The 19,415-nt window shown below is 37.6% G+C and overlaps 1 protein-coding gene across 3 annotated transcripts in view; it reads left to right on the forward strand.

Annotated features, from left to right (window-relative positions):
* GABRA3 (gamma-aminobutyric acid type A receptor subunit alpha3) overlaps positions 1–19,415 on the forward strand; it is a 358,344-nt gene that overhangs the window by 112,960 nt on the left and 225,969 nt on the right. The window lies entirely within an intron of this gene.

Below are 19,415 nucleotides of genomic sequence, written 5' to 3' on the forward strand. Positions count from 1 at the left end.
CCTCAATTCCTTTTTTTCATGAAATAAAACAACGCACACACATATAAACATGCATAAGATATAAATATGTGGTTTAAGAATAATTCTTTCTTTTATTTCAGAGACATCACAATTCCCTGTTTCTTAGATTAAGTTCTCTAAACAGGGCCCGAGACAAGAATCCAAAAGCAAATAATTTATAGAGAGTGCTCTCAGAGAAACTTGTAGGAAGCAAGGAAAGCAAGATAGGGAAGGGAGGAAAGTAAAGAAAAGATGTGATTTCACTTGAAGTATAGCCTCCATTTGACCCCATGGTGTTGAATGGCATTACAAATTTGGCCCACCTCAGGCAAGGGGCTGGACTTCTAAGGCCTCTTCCTAATCAGCCATTGCCTGTGGGCTAACTGGAGGAAGGCATAACCTCCCAGGCATTTTAAGGCAAGGTGGCTTTTTTCAGCCAATGTTAAAATACTCTGAAGTAGTAGAGGGACAGTTTCAGTGGCCCAGGAAAAGAGATCTGGACATAGTACCAGCAGTAAATACTACACCTGATTTTCTTCATACTTTTATGGCTGTGCTTACTATAGTATTTTCCATACTATTACACAGCTCTATGAAATGCCTTTGTGATATAAAGATCTTTTGTAATCTTTTTGGTAATATTTTCCTTTGTTCATTCATGTGTTGGTGTTTTTCTTTGTTTTGTTCTAAGTGTTCTTACCATACAGACACTGAGTGATTTAATCTATCCCCACGACATCATAACCTTTTATATATACCAATGACTCTTATCTCAATTATCATTCCTAATTTCTCTTGAGTGTCGTTCCTCTATATTCAACATCTGTTGGACATGTCTATTTGGCTACCCATAAACTCCTTAATCTAAGTATGTCCAAATTAGTTTTATAATCGCCATCTCCCTCCCTTACTCGTAACAACAACAAAACAACAAACATGATATGCTTGTCTTCCATTTTCCTTAGTCAGTAACACCACTATGCACCCCATTGCTCAAGCCAGACACTGGGATCATCTCTGCCAATTTTCTACTCTTTGATTTCTAGATTGAACTATTTTCCAAGGTATGTAATTACTACCTCCTACATCTTTAGGATTCATCTACTTTCCCACAACTTTCCAGCTACCACCTTAGTTTAATCCAATATTGTCTTCCACTTTTACTATTACAGAAGTCTCTAGTTGGTCTTACTTTCTAAAGTCTTGCTCCCACCCAAACTAACCCCTGCTCTGTAGCCAATATTCCACAGTGTATGTTGAGTCATAGCTATTCTAGATCATTTAATGGATTCCTATTTTCCCTAGACTAAAGCCCAAATTCCTTAAATGATTTTATCCAATCCAGTGTAACCCAGCCTCTACCCATCTTGGCAGCCTTATTTATTAGTCCTCCTGTCCCCAAACTTTGTGTTCCTCAGCTGTATGAAACTTCATTTAATTTTAAAACCCCATCTCATTCAGAGAATATTATTAATAGAAATGATCCTTTTAAGCCTTGAAATATTTAAGTATTACACAGGATATTTTATTATTTGGTGGTGGTTTTTGTCTTATTGTTTTACACTTGGCTACTACCCAATATTCTTGAAAGTATTAGGGCTTGTTCCTAATTATTTTTGCAGGGTTATCTTAATATACTCTTTCCATCTATCAGAAATTTCAAAAGTAATTTCTGAGGCTGAAGGCTACAGAACTGTAATAATATGTCCTTAGGAACATGGACAATGAGGCCTTTTTGTTCTTTACTCCAGTCTGAAAAAACAGGCTAGTTCTGTTTTATTAATTTCTTATGTATCGGATTTCATTGGGTTATGACAGATGTTCTAAATAAGATGGAAATGCTAAATAAATGAACTTTATTTTTTCAAGTCCTAAATCCTGTTAAATTTTAACTCTGAGAATAAGGTTCTTTAAGAATTTATTGCAAATTTTCTTATAATCTTAAATAAAAATTTTGAACACAACAGTCCCTGTTCTTTGTAGCTTTATGATCATCATAAAGAACATTCATTATGTTAATTCTATATTTATATTTTTTGTGTGTGTGTCTCCAAGCTCAGTATTAGTTGCAGTCTCTCCTGTTTACACTGGTTTGTTTAGATCCTCCTGGTGCTTAGAAAATCAGATAGCCAAATCTTTTAGTGATTATATTAAAGAGGACTTCAGGAGATCCTCCTTGAAAAAATCAAAGTAGTGCTAGATTTAATATAAGGGAATTCGAAACTTTTTTGAAGGGTTACCTTCAAATTAGATTAATGTCTAATTTACCTGACATGAGAATCACTACCCCAGCTTTCTTTTGAGGCCCATTGGCATGAAAGATGCTTCTCCATCCCTTCACTTTCAGTCTGGATGTATCTTTATGTTCCAAATGGATCTCCTGTAGATAGCATATGGACGGGTCCTGTTGTTTTATCCAACCTGCAACCCTGTGTCATTTTATGGGAGCGTTTAGGCCATTCACATTGAAAGTAATTATTGAAAGATACGTTTTTACTGACATCATGTTGCCTGTGAAGTCCTTGTTTCTATAGATTGTCTCCATAATTTTCTGTTCTATTTCACTCTTGGGTTCTTTCTTCTTTTATAGAACCCCCCCCCCCTTAATATTTCTTGTAGTGCCAACTTGGTGGTCACATACTCTTTTAAACCTTGCCAGTCTTGGAAGCTCTTTATCTCTCCATCCATTTTGAATGTCAACCTTGCTGGATAAAGTGTTCTTGCTGCATGTTCTTCTCATTTAGTGCCCTGAATATGTCTCGCCAGCCCTTTGGAAGGGTGAGACTACTAAAACCCTGGATCTAAATATTAGGGTTGGCACTGTATTTGTATTTGTTAGAAATAAAAACCAAGGGATGTCTGGGTGTATCAGTCATTAAGTGTCTGCCTTTAGCTTAGGTCATGAACACAGGGTCCTGGGATCGAGCCCCATATTGGGCTCCCTGTTCAGTGGGAAGACTGCTTCTCCTTCTTCCACTCCCCCTGCTGTGTTCCCTCTCTCCCCGTGTCTTTCTCTGTCAAATAAATAAATAAATTTTTTTCCCTTTTCTCTCATTTTAAAATTTTTTTGCACTTTTATTTATTTATTTTTTATTTTTTCAGTGTTCCAAGATTCATTGCTTATGTACCACACTCAGTGCTCCATGCAATATATGCCCTCTCCAATACCCACCACCAGGCTAACCCATCCCCCCACCCCCATCCCTTCCAAAACCCTCAGCTTGTTTCTGAGTCCAGTGTCCCATGCTTACAAAAAAAAAAAGAATAAAACAATTCAACTTAAAACTATGTGGTATATGCTGGTAGTTCTGATACTTAGCAGAGCTGCTTCTTTTTGTCTGCTTGTTTTTATACTTTCTTAATGATGTTCTTTTGTGTTGAAAAAATCCATTTGCATATAACACCCAGTGCTCCATGCAATCCATGCCTTCCTTAATATCCTTCACCAGGCTCACCCATCACCCGCAAACCCCTCCCTACTAAAACCTTAAGTTTGTTTCCTACAGTCCATAGTCTCTCATGGTTTGTCTCCCACTCTGATTTCTTCCCCTTCATTTTTCCCTTCTCCTAATACCCTCCATGCTATTCCTTATGTTTCACAAATAAGTGAAACCATATAATAATTCACTTTGTTTGACTTATTTCACTTAGCATAATCTTCTCCTAGTCCCATCCATGTTGATTCAAAAGTTGGGTATTCATCCTTTCTGATGGCTGAGTTATATTCCATTGTGTATATGGACCACATCTTTATCCATTGGTCTGTTGAAGGGTATCTTGACTCTTTCCACACTTTGGCTATAGTGGATATTGCTGCTATGAACATTGGGGTGCATATTGGGGTACATATGGCTCTTCTTTTCACTACATCTGTATCTTTGGGGCAAATACCCAGTAGTGCAATTGCTGGGTCATAAGGTAGCTCTATTTTTAATTTTTTGAGGAACCTCCACACTGTTTTCTAAAGTGGCTGCACCAATTTACATTCCCACCAACAGTGTAAGAGGGTTCCCTTTTCTCTACAACTTCTCCAACAAGTTGTTTCTTGCCTTGTTGATATTTGCCATTCTAACTGATATAAGGTGGTATCTCAATGTGGTTTTGATTTTAATTTCCCTGATGGCTAATGATGATGAACACTTTTTCATGTGTCTGTTAGTCATTTGTATGTCTTCTTTGAAGAAGTGTCTTCTCATGTCTTCTGACCATTTTTTGACTTGATTACATATTTTTTGGATGCTGAGTTTAAGAAGTTCTTTATAGATCTTAGATATCAGCCCTTTGTCTGTAGTTTCATTTGAAAACCTCTTTGTTTTGTTGACTGTTTCCTTTGCTGTCCAAAATCTTTTTATCTTGATGAAGTCCTGAAAGTTCATTTTCACTTTTGTTTTCCTTGCCTTTGGAGACGTGTCTTGAAAGAAGTTGCTGTGGCTGATGTTGAAGAGGTTACTGCTTATGTTCTTCTCTAGGATTTTGATGGATTCTTGTCTCCCACTGAGGTCTTTCATGTCTTTTGAGTTTACCTTTGTGTATAGTGTAAAAAAATGGTCCAGTTTCATTCTACTGCATGTGGCTGTCCAATTTTCCCAGAATCATTTATTGAAGAGACTTTTTTCCATCAGATATTTTTTCCTGCTTTGTCAAAGATTAGTTGGCTGTAGGGTTGAAAGTCCATATATGGACTCTCTATTCTGTTCCACTGGTCTATGTGTCTGTTTTTGTGCCAGTACCATGCAGTCTTGTTGGTCATAGCTTTGTAATATAGCTTGAAATCAGGTAACATGATGCTCCCAACTTTGTTTTGCTTTTTCAACATTTCCTTGATGATTTGGGGTCTTTTCTGGTTCCATACAAATTTTAGGACTGTTTGTTCCAGCATTTTGAAAAATGCCATTGGTATTTTGATTGGGATATGGCATTGAAAGTATCAATTGCTCTAGGCAGCATAGACATTTTAACAATGTTTATTCTTCCACTACATCAAAAACTAATGATGTACTGTATAGTGACTAACATAATACAATAAGAAAAAATAAAGTAAAAAAGTAAAACAACAAAAAAAGAAAAATTCCATTTGCCACATTATCTTATCCACTTTTTTCCAAGTTTTTATTTAAATTCCAGTTAGTTAACATACAGTGTAATAATAGTTTCAAGTGTAGAATTTAGTGGTTCATCACTTACAAAGAACACCCACTGCTCATCACAAGTGTCCTCCTTAATCCCCATCACTTATTTAACCCATACCCACCAACCTCCTTTCCAGTAACCATCAATGTGTTCTCTATAGTTAAGAATCTGTTTTATGGTTTGCCTCTCTATTTTTCTCTCCTATGTTCATGTTTTGTTTCTTGTAAATTCCACATATGAGTGAAATTATATGGTACTTGTTTTTCCCTCACTGATTTATTTCATTTTATGTAATGTACTCTAGCTCCACGTACATCTTCACAAATGACAAGATTTCGTTCTTTTTTTAAATTATTTTTTATTTTTTTATAAACATATAATGTATTTTTAGCCCCAGGGGTACAGGTCTGTGAATCGCCAGGTTTACACACTTCACAGCACTCACCATAGCACATACCCACCCCAATGTCTATAACCCCACCACCCTCTACCGACCCCCCCTCCCCCCAGCAACCCTCAGTTTGTTTTGTGAGATTAAGAGTCTGATGGTTTGTCTCCCTCCTGATCCCATCTCATTTCATTTATTCTTTTCCTACCCCCCAAACCCCCTACGTTGCATCTCCACTTCCTTATATCAGGAAGATCACATGATAGTTGTCTTATTCCAATTGACTTATTTCGCTAAGCATAATACCCTCTAGTTCCATCCACAGTGTCACAAATGGTAAGATTTCATTTCTTTTGATGGCTGCATAGTATACCATTGTATATATATACACCACATCTTCTTTATCCATTCATCTGTTGATGGACATCTAGGTTCTTTCCATAGTTTGGCTATTGTGGACATCGCTGCTATAAACATTCGGGTGCAAGTGCCCCTTCGGATCACTACATTTGTATCTTTAGGGTAAGTACCCAGTACTTCAATTGCTGGGTCATAGTGTAGCTCTATTTTCAACTTTTTGAGGATCCTCCATGCTGTTTTCCAGAGTAGTTGCACCAGCTTGTATTCCCACCAACAGCGTAGGAGGGTTCCCCTTTCTCCGCATCCTCGCCAGCATCTGTCGTTTCCTGACTAGTTAATTTCAGCCATTCTGACTGGTGTGAGGTGGTATCTCATTGTGGTTTTGATTTGTATTTCCCTGATGCCAAGTGAGGTGGAGCATTTTTTCATGTGTCTGTTGGCCATCTGGATGTCTTCTTTGAAGAAATGTCTGTTCATGTCCTCTTCCCATTTCTTGATTGGATTATTTGTTCTTTGGGTGTTGAGTTTGCTAAGCTCTTTATAGATTTTGGATACTAGCCCTTTATCTGATATGTCATTTGCAAATATCTTCTCCCATTCTGTCAGTTGTCTTTTGGTTTTGTTAACTGTTTTCTTTGCTGTGCAAAAGCTTTTGATCTTGATAAAATCCCAATAGTTCATTTTTGCCCTTGCTTCCCTTGCCTTTAGCGATGTTCATAGGAAGAAGTTGTTGTGGCTGAGGTCGAAGAGGTTGCTGCCTGTGTTCTCCTCAAGGATTTTGATGGATTCCTTTCTCACATTGAGGTCCTTCATCCATTTTGAGTCTATTTTCGTGTGTGGTGTAAGGAAATGATCCAATTTTATTTTTCTGCATGTGGTTGTCCAATTTTCCCAACACCATTTTTTGAAGAGGCTGTCTTTTTTCTATTGGACATTCTTTCCTGCTTTGTTGAAGATTAGTTGACCATAGAGTTGAAGGTCCATTTCTGGGCTCTCTATTCTGTTCCATTGATCTATGTGTCTGGTTTTTTTTTTTTTTAATTTAAAATTTTTTTTTTTATTTTCAGCATAGCAGTGTTCCTTGTTTTTGCACCACACCCAGTGCTCCATGCAATCCGTGCCCTCTCTAATACCACCCACCACCTGGTTCCCCCAACCTCCCACCCCCCACTGCTTCAAACCCCTCAGATTGTTTTTCAGAGTCCATAGTCTCTCATGGTTCACCTCCCTTTCCAATTTGGGCCAATACCATACTGTCTTGATGATGACAGCTTTGTAATAGAGCTTGAAGTCCAGAATTGTGAAGCCACCAACTTTGGCTTTCTTTTTCAATATTCCTTTGGCTATTCAAGGTCTTTTCTGGTTCCATAAAAACTTTAGGATTATTTGTTCCATTTCTTTGAAAAAAATGGATGGGAGTTTGATAGGGATTGCATTAAATGTGTAGATTGCTTTAGGTAGCATAGACATTTTCACAATATTTCTTCTTCCAATCCAAGGGCATGGAACATTTTTCCATTTCTTTGGGTCTTCCTCAATTTCTTTCATGACTACTTTATAGTTTTCTGAGTATAGATTCTTTGCCTCTTTGGTTAGGTTTATTCCTAGGTATCTTATGGTTTTGGGTGTGAATGTAAATGGGATTGACTCCTTAATTTCTCTTTCTTCTGTCTTGTTGTTGGTGTAGAGAAAGCAACTGATTTCTGTGCATTGATTTTATATCCTGACACTTTACTGAATTCCTGTATAAGTTCTAGCAGTTTTGGAATGGAGTCTTTTGGGTTTTCCACATATAGTATCATATCCTCTGCAAAGAGTTATAGTTTGACTTCTTCTTTGCTATTTGGATGCCTTTAATTTCCTTTTGTTGTCTGATTGCTGAGGCTAGGACTTCTAGTACTATGTTGAATAGCAGTGGTGATAATGGACATCCCTGCCATGTTCCTGACCTTAGCGGAAAAGCTTTCAGTTTTTCTTCATTGAGAATGATATTTGTGGTGGGTTTTTCCACAGATGGCTTTGATAATATTGAGGTATGTGCCCTCTATCCCTATACATTGAAAAGTTTTGATCAGGAAGGAATGCTGTACTTTGTCAAATGCTTTTTCAGCATCTATTGAGAGTATCATATGGTTCTTATTCTTTCAATAATGTATTGTATCACATTGATTGATTTGTGGATGTTGAACCAACCTTGCAGCCCTGGAATAAATCCCAATTGGTCGTGGTGAATAATCCTTTTAATGTACTATTAGATCCTATTAGCTAGTATTTTGGTGAGAATTTTCGCATCTGTGTTCATCAAGGATATTGGTCTGTAATTCTCTTTTTTGATAGGTTCCTTGTCTGGTTTTGGGATCAAGGTGATGCTGGCCTCATAAAATGATTTTGGAAGTTTTCCTTCCATTTCTATTTTTTGGAACAGTTTCAGGAGAATAAGAATTAATTCTTCTTTAAATGTTTGGTAGGATTCCCCTGGGAAGCCCTCTGGCCCTGGGCTTTTGTTTGTTTGGAGATTTTTGATGACTGTTTCCATCTCCTTACTGGTTATGGGTCTGTTCAGGTTTTCTCTTTCTTCCTGGTTCAGTTGTGGTAGTTTATATGTCTCTAGGAATGCATCCATTTCTTCCAGATTGTCAAATTTGTTGGCATTGAGTTGCTCATAGTATGTTCTTATAATTATTTGTATTTCTTTGGTGTTGGTTGTGATCTCTCCTCTTTCATTCATGATTTTATTTATTTGGGTCCTTTTTCTTATCTTTTTGATAAGTCTGGCCAGGGGTTTATCAATCTTATTAATTCTTTCAAAGCACCAGCTCTTAGTTTCATTGATTTGTTCTATTGTTTTTTTGTTTCTATTTCATTGATTTCTGCTCTGGTCTTTATTATTTCTCTTCTCCTGCTGGGTTTAGGGTTTCTTTCTTGTTCTTTCTCCAGCTCCTTTAGGTGTAGGGTTAGGGTGTGTACTTGAGACCTATCTTGTTTCTTAAGAAATGCTTGTATCGCTATATATTTTCCTCTCAGGACTGCCTTTGCTGTGTCCCACAGATTTTGAACCATTGTGTTTTCATTATCATTTGTTTCCATGAATTTTCTCAATTCTTCTTTAATTTCCTGGTTGACCCATTCATTCTTTAGAAGGATGCTGTTTAGTCTCCATGTATTTGGGTTCTTTCCAAATTTCCTCTTGTGATTGAGTTCTAGCTTCAGAGAATTGTGGTCTGAAAATATGCAGGGAATGATCCCAATCTTTTGATACCGGTTGAGACCTGATTTAGAACCGAGGATGTGATCTATTCTGGAGAATGTTCCACATGCACTAGAGAAGAATGTGCATTCTGTTGCTTTGGGATGGAATGTTCTGAATATATCTGTGATGTCCATCTGGTCCAGTGTGTCATTGAAGGCCTTTATTTCCTTGTTGATCTTTTGCTTGGATGATCTGTCCATTTCAGTGAGGGGAGTGTTAAAGTCCCCTACTATTATTGTATTATTGTTGATGTGTTTCTCTGATTTTGGTATTAGTTGGTTTATATAGTTGGCTGCTCCCACATTAGGGGCATAGATATTTAAAATTGTTAGATCTACTTGTTGGACAAACCCTTTGAGTATGATATAGTGTCCTTCCTCATCTCTTATTATAGCTTTGGCTTAAAATTGAATTGATCTGATATAAGGATTGCCACCCCAGCTTTCCTCTGATGTCCATTAGTATGGTAAATTGTTTTCCACCCCCTCACTTTAAATCTGGACGTGTCTTCGGGTTTAAAATGAGTTTCTTGTAGGCATCATATGGATGGATTTTGTTTTTTTATCCATTCTGATACCCTGTGTCTTTTGATTGGGGCATTTAGCCCATTTACATTCAGGATAACTATTGAGAGATATGAATTTAGTGCCATTGTATTGCCTGTAAGGTAACTGTTACTGTATATCTCTGTTCCTTTCTGATCTACTACTTTTAGGGTCTCTCTTTGCTTAGAGGACCCCTTTCAATATTTCCTATAGAGCTGGTTTGGTGTTTGCAAATTCTTTCAGCTTTTGTTTGTCCTGGAAGCTTTTTATCTTTCCTATTTTCAATGATAGCCTAGCTGGATATAGTATTCTTGGCTGCATATTTTTCTCGTTTAGTGCTCTGAATATATCATGCCAGTTCTTTCTTGCCTGCCAGGTCTCTGTGGATAAGTCCACTGCCAATCTAATATTTTTGCCATTGTATGTTACAGACTTCTTTTCCCAGGCTGCTTTCAGGATTTTCTCTTTGTCGCTAAGACTTGTAAATTTTACTATTAGGTGATGGGGTGTGGACCTATTCTTATTGATTTTGAGGGGGTTCTCTGTACCTCCTGGATTTTGATGCTTTTTCCCTTTGCCATATTAGTGACATTCTCTACAATAATTCTCTCCAATATACCTTCTGCTCCCCTCTCTCTTTCTTCTTCTTCTCGAATCCCAATTATTCTAATGTGGTTTCATCTTATGGTGTCACTTATCTCTCGAATTCTCCCCTTGTGGTCCAGTATTTATTTGTCTCTCTTTTGCTCAGCCTCTTTATTCTCTGTCATTTGGTCTTCCATATCACTAATTCTTTCTTCTACCTCATTTATCCTAGCAGTAAGAGCCTCCATTTTTGATTGCACCTCATCAATAGCTTTTTTGATTTCAACTTGGTTAGATTTTAGTTCTTTTATTTCCCCAGAAATGGCTTTTATCTCTCCAGAGTGGGTTTCTCTAATTAATCTTCCATGCCTTTTTTGAGCCAGGCTAGAATCTTGAGAATCATCATTCTTAATTCTAGATCTGTCATATTACCAATGTCTGTATTGATTAAGTCCCTAGCCTTTGGTACTACGTCTTGTTCTTTTTTATTTTTGTGGTGAGTTTTTCCGTCTTGTCAGTTTGTCCAGATAAGAATACATGAAGGAGCAAATAAAATACTAAAAGGGTGGCAAAGACCCCAGGAAAATGTGCTTCAACCAAATCAGAAGAGACCCCAAATCATGGGAGGGAGAAAGGGGATAAAAAGAAGTTCAGAAAGAAAAAAAAATTAAAAAAGGAAAACAAATAAAGAAAAAATATAAAAAAGAAAAAAAATATATATTAGACTGGTGACTAGAACATGGTCACCCACTTAATTTTGGGAGTATTTTGGTCTCTTAGAAGAAATTACCTCCCAAAATTTTAAAGATTTTATTTATTTATTTATTTATTTATTTATTTGTCAGAGAGAGAGAGAGAGAGAGAGAGCACGCATGAGAGCACAAGCAGGCAGAGGTGGAGACAGAAGCAGGCTCCCTGCCAAGCAAAGAGCCCTATGTGGGGCCCGATCCCAGGACCCTGTGACCGTGACCTGAGCCGAAGGCAGAGGCTTAACCCACTGAACCACACAGGCGCCCCTTCCCAAAATTTTAAAGAATGAAAAACATATATAAGGGTAAACACAATGAAGGGATGGAATATACCTATAAAGATGAAAAAAATTTTTTTTAATTTCTAAAATAGGATTTGATAAAGTAAGTTGGTTGGGATAATAAAGAAAAAAAAATTGGAGAGAATTAGCTTGGGCTGGAGACTAGAACAAGCCCAGAGCTAGATTTAAGGTATATTTTGATCTATTAGAAGAAGTTGTACCCCAAATTTTTTAGAAGAAAAAACCTTATGTGCATACAAAAAATAGTTAGATACAATGAAGAATAAAATATGACTATAATAGTGAAGGTTCAAAAAAGATTTTTTTTTTAATGAAAGGTATTGTTAAGATAAACTAGTTAAAAATGTTAAAGGAAGAATGGGTAAAAGTTAAAAAAAAATTATCAGAAGAAAAACAATTAACTGCAAGACTAAAGAATCATGGGGAGAAAGCCATGAATTCCATGCTTTGCTTTCTCCTCCTCTGGAATTCTGCTGTTCTCCTTGCTAAGTGAACTTGGTCTTGGCTGGATTTCTTGTTGATCTTCTGGGGGAACAGCCTATTGTAGTGATTCTCAAGTGTCTTTGCCAGAAGCAGAATTGCACCACCCTTACCAGGGGCCAAGCTAAGTCATCCGCTTGAGTTCACGTTGGGGAGCTTTTGTTTCTGAGCGCTTTCTGTAGAGTTCCGGAGGACGGGAATGAAAATGGCGGCCTCCCAATCTCCGGCCTGGAGGAGCTGGGAGCTTGGGGCCCCACTCCTCAGTGTGCCCTTGGAGGAAAGCGCTCAATCACTCACATCTCCCTGGCCTCTGGCCAGGCTCTGAGCTCACCCGGCTTGTGACCAGCTCAAGGTAACCCAAGCTGAGAGCTCACTCCTCAGCTCTGTCTCTGTAGCCAGCTTCCCTGCTCTAATACCTGTGAGCTCTGCGACACTCAGTCACCCCCGATCCTTCTGTGACCCCGTGGGACCTGGGGCCACGCTGACACCACATGGGCTTCACCCTGGTTTAGCCTCTAGAATGATGTCCCTCAGTGGAGCAGACTTTTAAAAGTTCCAATTTTGTGCTCCGTTGCTCCGCTTTTTGCTGAGAGCCAGGCCCCCCCCCCCACCCCCGTGGTCTATCTTCCCGTCGCTTTGGATTCACTTCTCTGCCGGTCCTACCTTTCAGAAAGTGGTCTATTTTCTGTTTCTAGAATTGCTGTTCTTCTTATTTTCAATCTCCCATTGGATTTGTAGGTGTTTGCAATGGTTTGATAAGCTATCTAGCTGATCTCCCGCTACCTGATGTCGTCTCAGCCTGCTACTTCTCTGCCATCTAGACTCCTCCAAGATTTCATTCTTTTTTATGTCTGAATAATATTGCATTGTGTGTGTATGTATGTATATATATATATATATAAACATACATACATATATACTGCTTTATTCGTATATATAAATATATACTTAATAACATATAATGTATATTTATATAAATATATAAATAAAACATATAAATGTATAAGCAAATATTATATACACATATATAATATGTATATGTATATTATATACATATGTATAATTGTATATATTTATGTATATTTATAAATATGTAATTTGTGTAATAAACAAATATTATATATGTATATACTGCTTTATTCATTTATCAGTTGATTGAGATTTGAGCTCGTGATGTAATTAGCATGGGTATTATATACAACTGATGAGTCACTGAACTCTATTCTGAAACTAGTAATAAACTATATGTTAATTAATTAAATTAAAAAATAAAAAAAAACTGGGCTCTTCCCATAATTGGGCTACTGTTGATAGTGCCACTAAAACACTGGGGTGCTTGTATCTCTTTGAATCAGTATTTTTGTATTCTTTGGATAGACAGCTAGTAGTGTAATTGCTGGGTTGTAGGGTAGTTCTGTTTTTAACTTTTTGAGGAGCCTCCATACTGTTTCCGAGAGTGGAGGATCACTTTGCATTCCTACCAACAGTATAAGAGGGTTCACCTTTCTCCACACAGTTACCAACATCTGTTGTTTCCTTTGCTGTTAACTTCAGCCATTTTGACAGGTGTGAGATGATATTTCATAGTAGTTTTGATTTGTTTTTTTGCTGAAGATGAGTAATGTTCAGCATATTTTCATGTATCTATTAACCATCTGGATGTCTTCTTTGGAAGAAATGTCCATTCATGTCTTCTGTGCATTTCTTAACTGGATTATTTGTTTTTTGGTTGTTAAGTTTGACAAGTTCTTCATAGATTTTGGATACTAGCCCTTTATCAGATATATCATTTGCAACTATCTTCTCCCATCCCAAAGGTTGCCTTTCAGTTTTGTTGATTGTTTCCTTTGCTGTGCAGAAGCTTTTAATCTTGGTGAAGTCCCAGTAGTTTATTTTTGCTTTTGTTTCCCCTGCCTTTAGAGATATATCTATCTAGTAAGAATTTGTTGCAGCCAAGGTCAAAGAGGTTGTTGCCTGTATTCTCCTCTAAGATTTTGATGACTGTTTCACATTTAGGTCTTTTATCCATTTTCAATTTATTTTTGTGTATGGTGTAAAAAAGTGGTTCAATTTCCTTCTGCATGTGGCTCTCCAGTTTTCACAACACCATTTGTTGGAAACATTTTTCCATTGGATATTCTTTCCTGTTTTGTCACAGATTAGTAGACCTTATAGTTGTGGGTCCATTTCTGGGTTGTCTGTTCTGTTCCATTGATCTATGTATCTGTTTTTGTGACAGTAATATACTGTCTTTATGACTACAACTTGGTATTAGAGCTTGAAATCTGGAATCATGATGCTGCTTGTTTTGCTCTTCTTTTTCAAGATTGTTTTGGCTATTCAGGATCTTTTGTGGTTCCATACAAATTTTAGGATATTTTTTAATGGATGACTTGTTCTAGCTCTGTGAAAAATGCTGGTGCTATTTTGATAGGGATTGCATTACATGTGTAGATTAGTTTGGGTAATATAGACATTTTAATATGTGTTCTTCCAAATCATGAGCATAGAATGTTTTTCCATTCCTTTGTGTCATTTTCAATTTCTTTCATAAGTGTTCTATAGTTTTCAGAGTACAGACATTTTATCTCTTTGGTTAGGTTTATTTCTAGGTATCTTATGGGTTTTGGTGCCACAATTATAAATGGGATCAATTACTTGATTTCATTTACTGATGCTTCATTATCAGTGTATAACATGCAACCAATTTCTGAACATTGATTTTTATCCTGAAGCTTTAATGAATTCGTGTATCAGTTCTAGAAATTTTTTGGTGGAATCTTTGGGTTTTCTACTTAGAATATAATGTCATCTGCAAATAGTGAAAGTTTGACTTGTTTCTTGTTGATTTGGATGCCTTTTATTTCTTTTCTGTTGTCTGATTGCTGAGGCTAAGACTACCAGTAATATGTCATATAGTAATGGTAAGAGTTGACATCCTTGTCTTGTTCCTGGCCATAGGTGAAAGACTCTCAGTTTTTTAACATTGAGGATGATATTAGCTATGGATCTTTCATATATGGCCTTTATGATGTTGGGGTATGTTCCCTTTATCCTTACTTTGTTGAGGATTTTTAATCAAGAATGGATGCTCTACTTTATTAAATGTCTTTTTTATATCTATTGAAAGGATCATATGGTTCTTATCCTTGCTTTTATTAATGTTGCTTATGATGTTGATTGATTTTTAAATATTGAACCATCCTTGCATCCTGGGAATAAATCCCACTTGATTGTAGTGAATGACTCTTTTAATGTACTGTTGGATTCAATTTACTAGTATTGAGAATTTTTGCATCCATGTTTATCAGGGATATTGACCTATAATTCTCTTTTTTAGTGGGGCCTTTGTCTGCCTTTGGAATCAAGGTAATTCTGGCTTCCTAGAATGGTTTTGGAAGGTTTTTTTTTCCATTTTTATTTTTTGGAAGAGTTTGAGAAGAATAGGTATTAACTCTTCTTTAAATGTCTGATGGAATTTCCCTGGGAAGTCATGTGGCTGTGGACTGTTGTGTGCCGGGAGATTTTTTGATTACTGATTCAATTTCTTTGCTGGTTATCAGTTGGTGAAAATGTTCTATTTCTTCCTGTTTCAGTTTTGGTTGTTTATATATTTCTATGAATTTATCCATTTCTTCCAGAATACCCAATTTGTTGAACAAACATGTAATTTTTCATAATATTCTCTTAAAAATATTTGTTTTTCTGTAGTGTTGGTTGTGATCGCTTGCATTTGTGATTTTATTAATTTGGGTGATTTATCTTTTCTTTTTGACAAATCTGGCTAGGGATTTATCAATTTCATTAATTCTTTCAAAGAACCAGCTCTTAGTTTAGTTGGTCTGTTCTGTGTTTTTTTGTTTCTTCATTTGTTTCTATAGCATTTATTTCTGCTCTAATTTTTATTATTAGATTCTTCTGGTAGTTTTAAGCTTCATTTGTTATTTTTTTCTAGATCTTTTAGGTGTAAGGTTAGGTTGAATATTTGCTTCTTGAGGTAGGCCTGTACTGGATATACCTCCCTCTTAGGACTACTTCTGCTGTCTCTCAAAGGTTTTGAACCCTTATGTTGTAATTTTCATTTGTTTCCATACATTTTTAAAATTACTTCTTTAGCTTTCTGGTTGACCTATTCATTCTTCAGTGTAATGTTCTTTATCCTCCATGTATCTGAGCGCTTTTCAGATTTTTTCTTGTGGCTGACTTCAAGTTTCATAGTATCATAGTCTGAAAATATGCATGGTATGATCTCAGTCTTTTTGTACTTGTTGAGGGCTGATTTGTGACCCAGTATGTGATCTGTTCTTGAGAATGTTCCATGCACACTAAAAAAATGTGTATTCTGCTTTAGGATGAAATGTTCCAAATATGTCTATTATATATGGGCCAGTGTGTCACTCAGCCATTGTTTCCTCATTCATCTTCTGCTTAGATGATCTGTCCAGTGTTGTAAGTGGGGTATTAAAGTCCTTTACTGTTATTTTATTATTACCAATGACTTCCTTTATGTTTATTATTAATTATTTTACATATTTGGGTGCTTCCAAATAGGGGAGATAAATAATTACAATTCTTAGATCTTCTTGTTGGATTAGAGACCTTAATTTTGACGTTATGCCCTTCTTCATCTCATGTCATAGTCTTTCATTCGAAATCTAGTTTGTGTGATATAAGTGTGGCTACTTTGGCTTTTGACATCCTTTAGCATGACAAATTCTTCTCAATCCCCTCACTTCTTCATTAAAAAAAAATTATTTGTTTATTTTAGAGAGTGTGTGTGTGTGTGTGTGTGTGTGAATGGGGGAGGGACAGAGGGAAAGGAAGAGAATTCCAGAGGATTCCCTGCTGAGTAGGGATCCTGACATGGGGCTCTATCATATGACCCTGAGATCATGACCTGATCTGAAATCAAGAGTCAGCTGCCCATCTGACTGAGCCACCCAGGTGTCCCTCCATTGCCTCACCTTCAACCTGCAGGTGTCTTAAGTATAAAATGAGTCTCTTCTGTGGACTCTGAGAAATGGAGGGTTTTGGAGGAGAGGGGCACAGGGAATGGGTCAGCCTGGTGGTGGGCATTACGGAGGGCACATATTGCATGGATCACTGGGTGTCATACATAAACAATGAATCATGGAACACTGTATCAAAAACTAATGATATATTTTATGGTGACTAACATAACCCAATAAATAAAATAAAATGATTCTCTTGTAGGCAGCATATAGGTGGGTCTTTTTTTTTTTTAATCTATCCTGACACCCTATGTCCTTTCGATTGGGGCATTTAGCCCATTTACATTTAGCATGATTATCGATAGATATGAATTTAGTTCCATTGTATTACTTGTTAAGTTATTATTTCTAGAGATTTTTCTCTTGTTATTTTCTTGTCTTTGTAACTTTTAGTCTTTCTTTCTCACTCAAGGAGTTCCCTTTAATATTTTTTTCAGGGCTGGTTTAATGGTTACGAACTCCTTTAGTTTTTGTTTGTCTGAGAAACTGTCTCTCCTTCTATTCTGAATGACAGCCTTACTGGATAGAATATTCTTGACTATAGATTTTTCCCTTTGAGCACAATATATCATGCCACTTTCTTCTAGCCTGCCAAATTTCTCTTGAGAGGTCTGCTGTTAATCTTATTTGCCGTCCCTTAGGTTAGGGACTTCTTTTCTCTAGTTGCTTTTAGGATTTTTCCTTATCTCTATATTTTCCAAATTTAACTATGATATGTCTTGGTGTTGGCCTGCTTTTGTTAATTTTGATGGGAGTTTTCTGTCTCTCCTGGAATAGGATGTCTGCTTCCTTCCCCAAATTAGGGATGTTTTCAGCTATAATTTGCTCAAATAAACTTTCTGCCCCTTTTTTCTCTCTTCTTCTGGGACTGCTATAATACGCTAATGATGCTATTATGCTTTATGGATTCATTGAGTTCCCTAAGTCTACATTTGTGATCCAGTATTTTTCTTTCCCTCTTTTTTTCAGCGTCATTATTTTCCATAATTTAATCTTCTATATCACTAATTTATCCTCTGCTTCTTCCATCCTTGTGATCATTACATACAGTTGGTTTCACATGTTGGTTGCAGTATTTTTTATTTCAGCCTTAGGAGTTTTTAGGTAGTTTATCTCTGTGGTAAGGGAATCTCTGGGGTCTTCTATGTTTTTCTCAAACCCAGCTAGTATCCTAGGGATTGCTGTTTTAAATTCTGGATTAGGCATATTACTTGTATCTATTTTGATTAGATCCCTTGCTGTGACCTTTTCTTGTTCTTTCTTTGGGATGAACATTCTGTCTAGGTCTCTGTCTTCTATATGTTATGAAAGCCTGTTATGTTTCTTGCTCCTGAGAGTGTTTGTTTTATTAAGAAAAGGTAATATACTGTTCAGGGGCTGGCACTTAGAGAAGTGTTCCTGGTGTATGCCGTGTACACTCTGCTGCTGTGTTTGGGTTTCTCTTTCCCTCAAGTCAGTCCTCTGCAGTTTCCCCTTGCCTGCAGTAGGGAGTTTTTGGACCTCGTCCAGAGTATGGTGAGTTTGAACTAGGTGTGCTCTGGTCTGCTTGTTAAAAGAGACCTGATGCTATTTTCACTAAAGCTGAATCTTTGCAGCATTCTATGGTCAGTAGATGTGGTGTATGCAGGCTTGTGCTGGTCTTCTGGGGGAGGGGCCCATTGCTCTTGTTCTCAGCCATACTTGCCCTAGAAAAATAGCTCCTGCAGAGTACAGGGTGTCAGGGCTTGGTGTAAGTGGTTTAGGCCTTCACCTGATGGTGCTGTGCTGATTAATGAAGTTCATTCATGCTGCGGGGTGGGGGAGAGAAGCGGCAGCAGTTCCCTCCCTTGTTCCCAGATAGGGGAGTTTGCACTCTCTGCTGTCTGGAAAGCCCTCACAGAAGAGCAAACAATCTTCCCTCATGTTTCCCAGGTGTCCCTCAGATTCCTTCCTTCACCCTGTGTCCAGGCCTTCTGCCCAATTGGCAGTACAGTGCACCCATGTTTTACCCCAGTCAGGCTGGTGGAGTTTTACAATTCCTACCTTTAGGGATCTGGTGTGGCACAGACCCATGCTAGTCCTCTGGAGGATGGTCTCACCTCACTGGGATGGTGCAGGTTTCTCCCAGAAGGGCAGTTACACCGAAGTACAGGAGCTTGGGGTTTGGTGTAAAGCACAGCAAAAAGCTGGTATCCAGGTGAGCCACACTCAGCAGATTTCTTTGTCCCTGTGCTGGGGGTCAGGGTAGCATAATGGTGCCTGCTGGCTCTTTTGTCTCCAGACAGGCTCTCCCAGCTGTGCTCCAAGAAGGGGAAACCATCTCTCCCAGCACATCTCAGAGAATCCTCAGATCATATATCCACTACTGGGCTGTCAGCCCTCCTTCTCCATAGGAGAACTGCAGTGCCTGCTGGGCTCCACATCGGCCATCACATGGACTTCTAAAACTCCAGTAAAAACTCATGAAATCAACTCCTCTTGTTTTCCTAGTCAATGGCTTTGTGTAAGTGTTTTCCTTGTGTGATCCTCTTTGTGCTTTTCTCTCTCTCTCTCTCCATGATCAGGGTTCTCTCCCCTCTGCAGCACTTGTAGGCTTTCACTTCCCCAAATCACATCTCTCCACCTCCTACCTTCC

The sequence above is a fragment of the Lontra canadensis genome, unplaced genomic scaffold (genome assembly GCF_010015895.1).
Source record: "Lontra canadensis isolate GAN:19392208 unplaced genomic scaffold, GSC_riverotter_1.0 scaffold161, whole genome shotgun sequence".
Lineage (NCBI taxonomy): Eukaryota > Metazoa > Chordata > Mammalia > Carnivora > Mustelidae > Lontra > Lontra canadensis.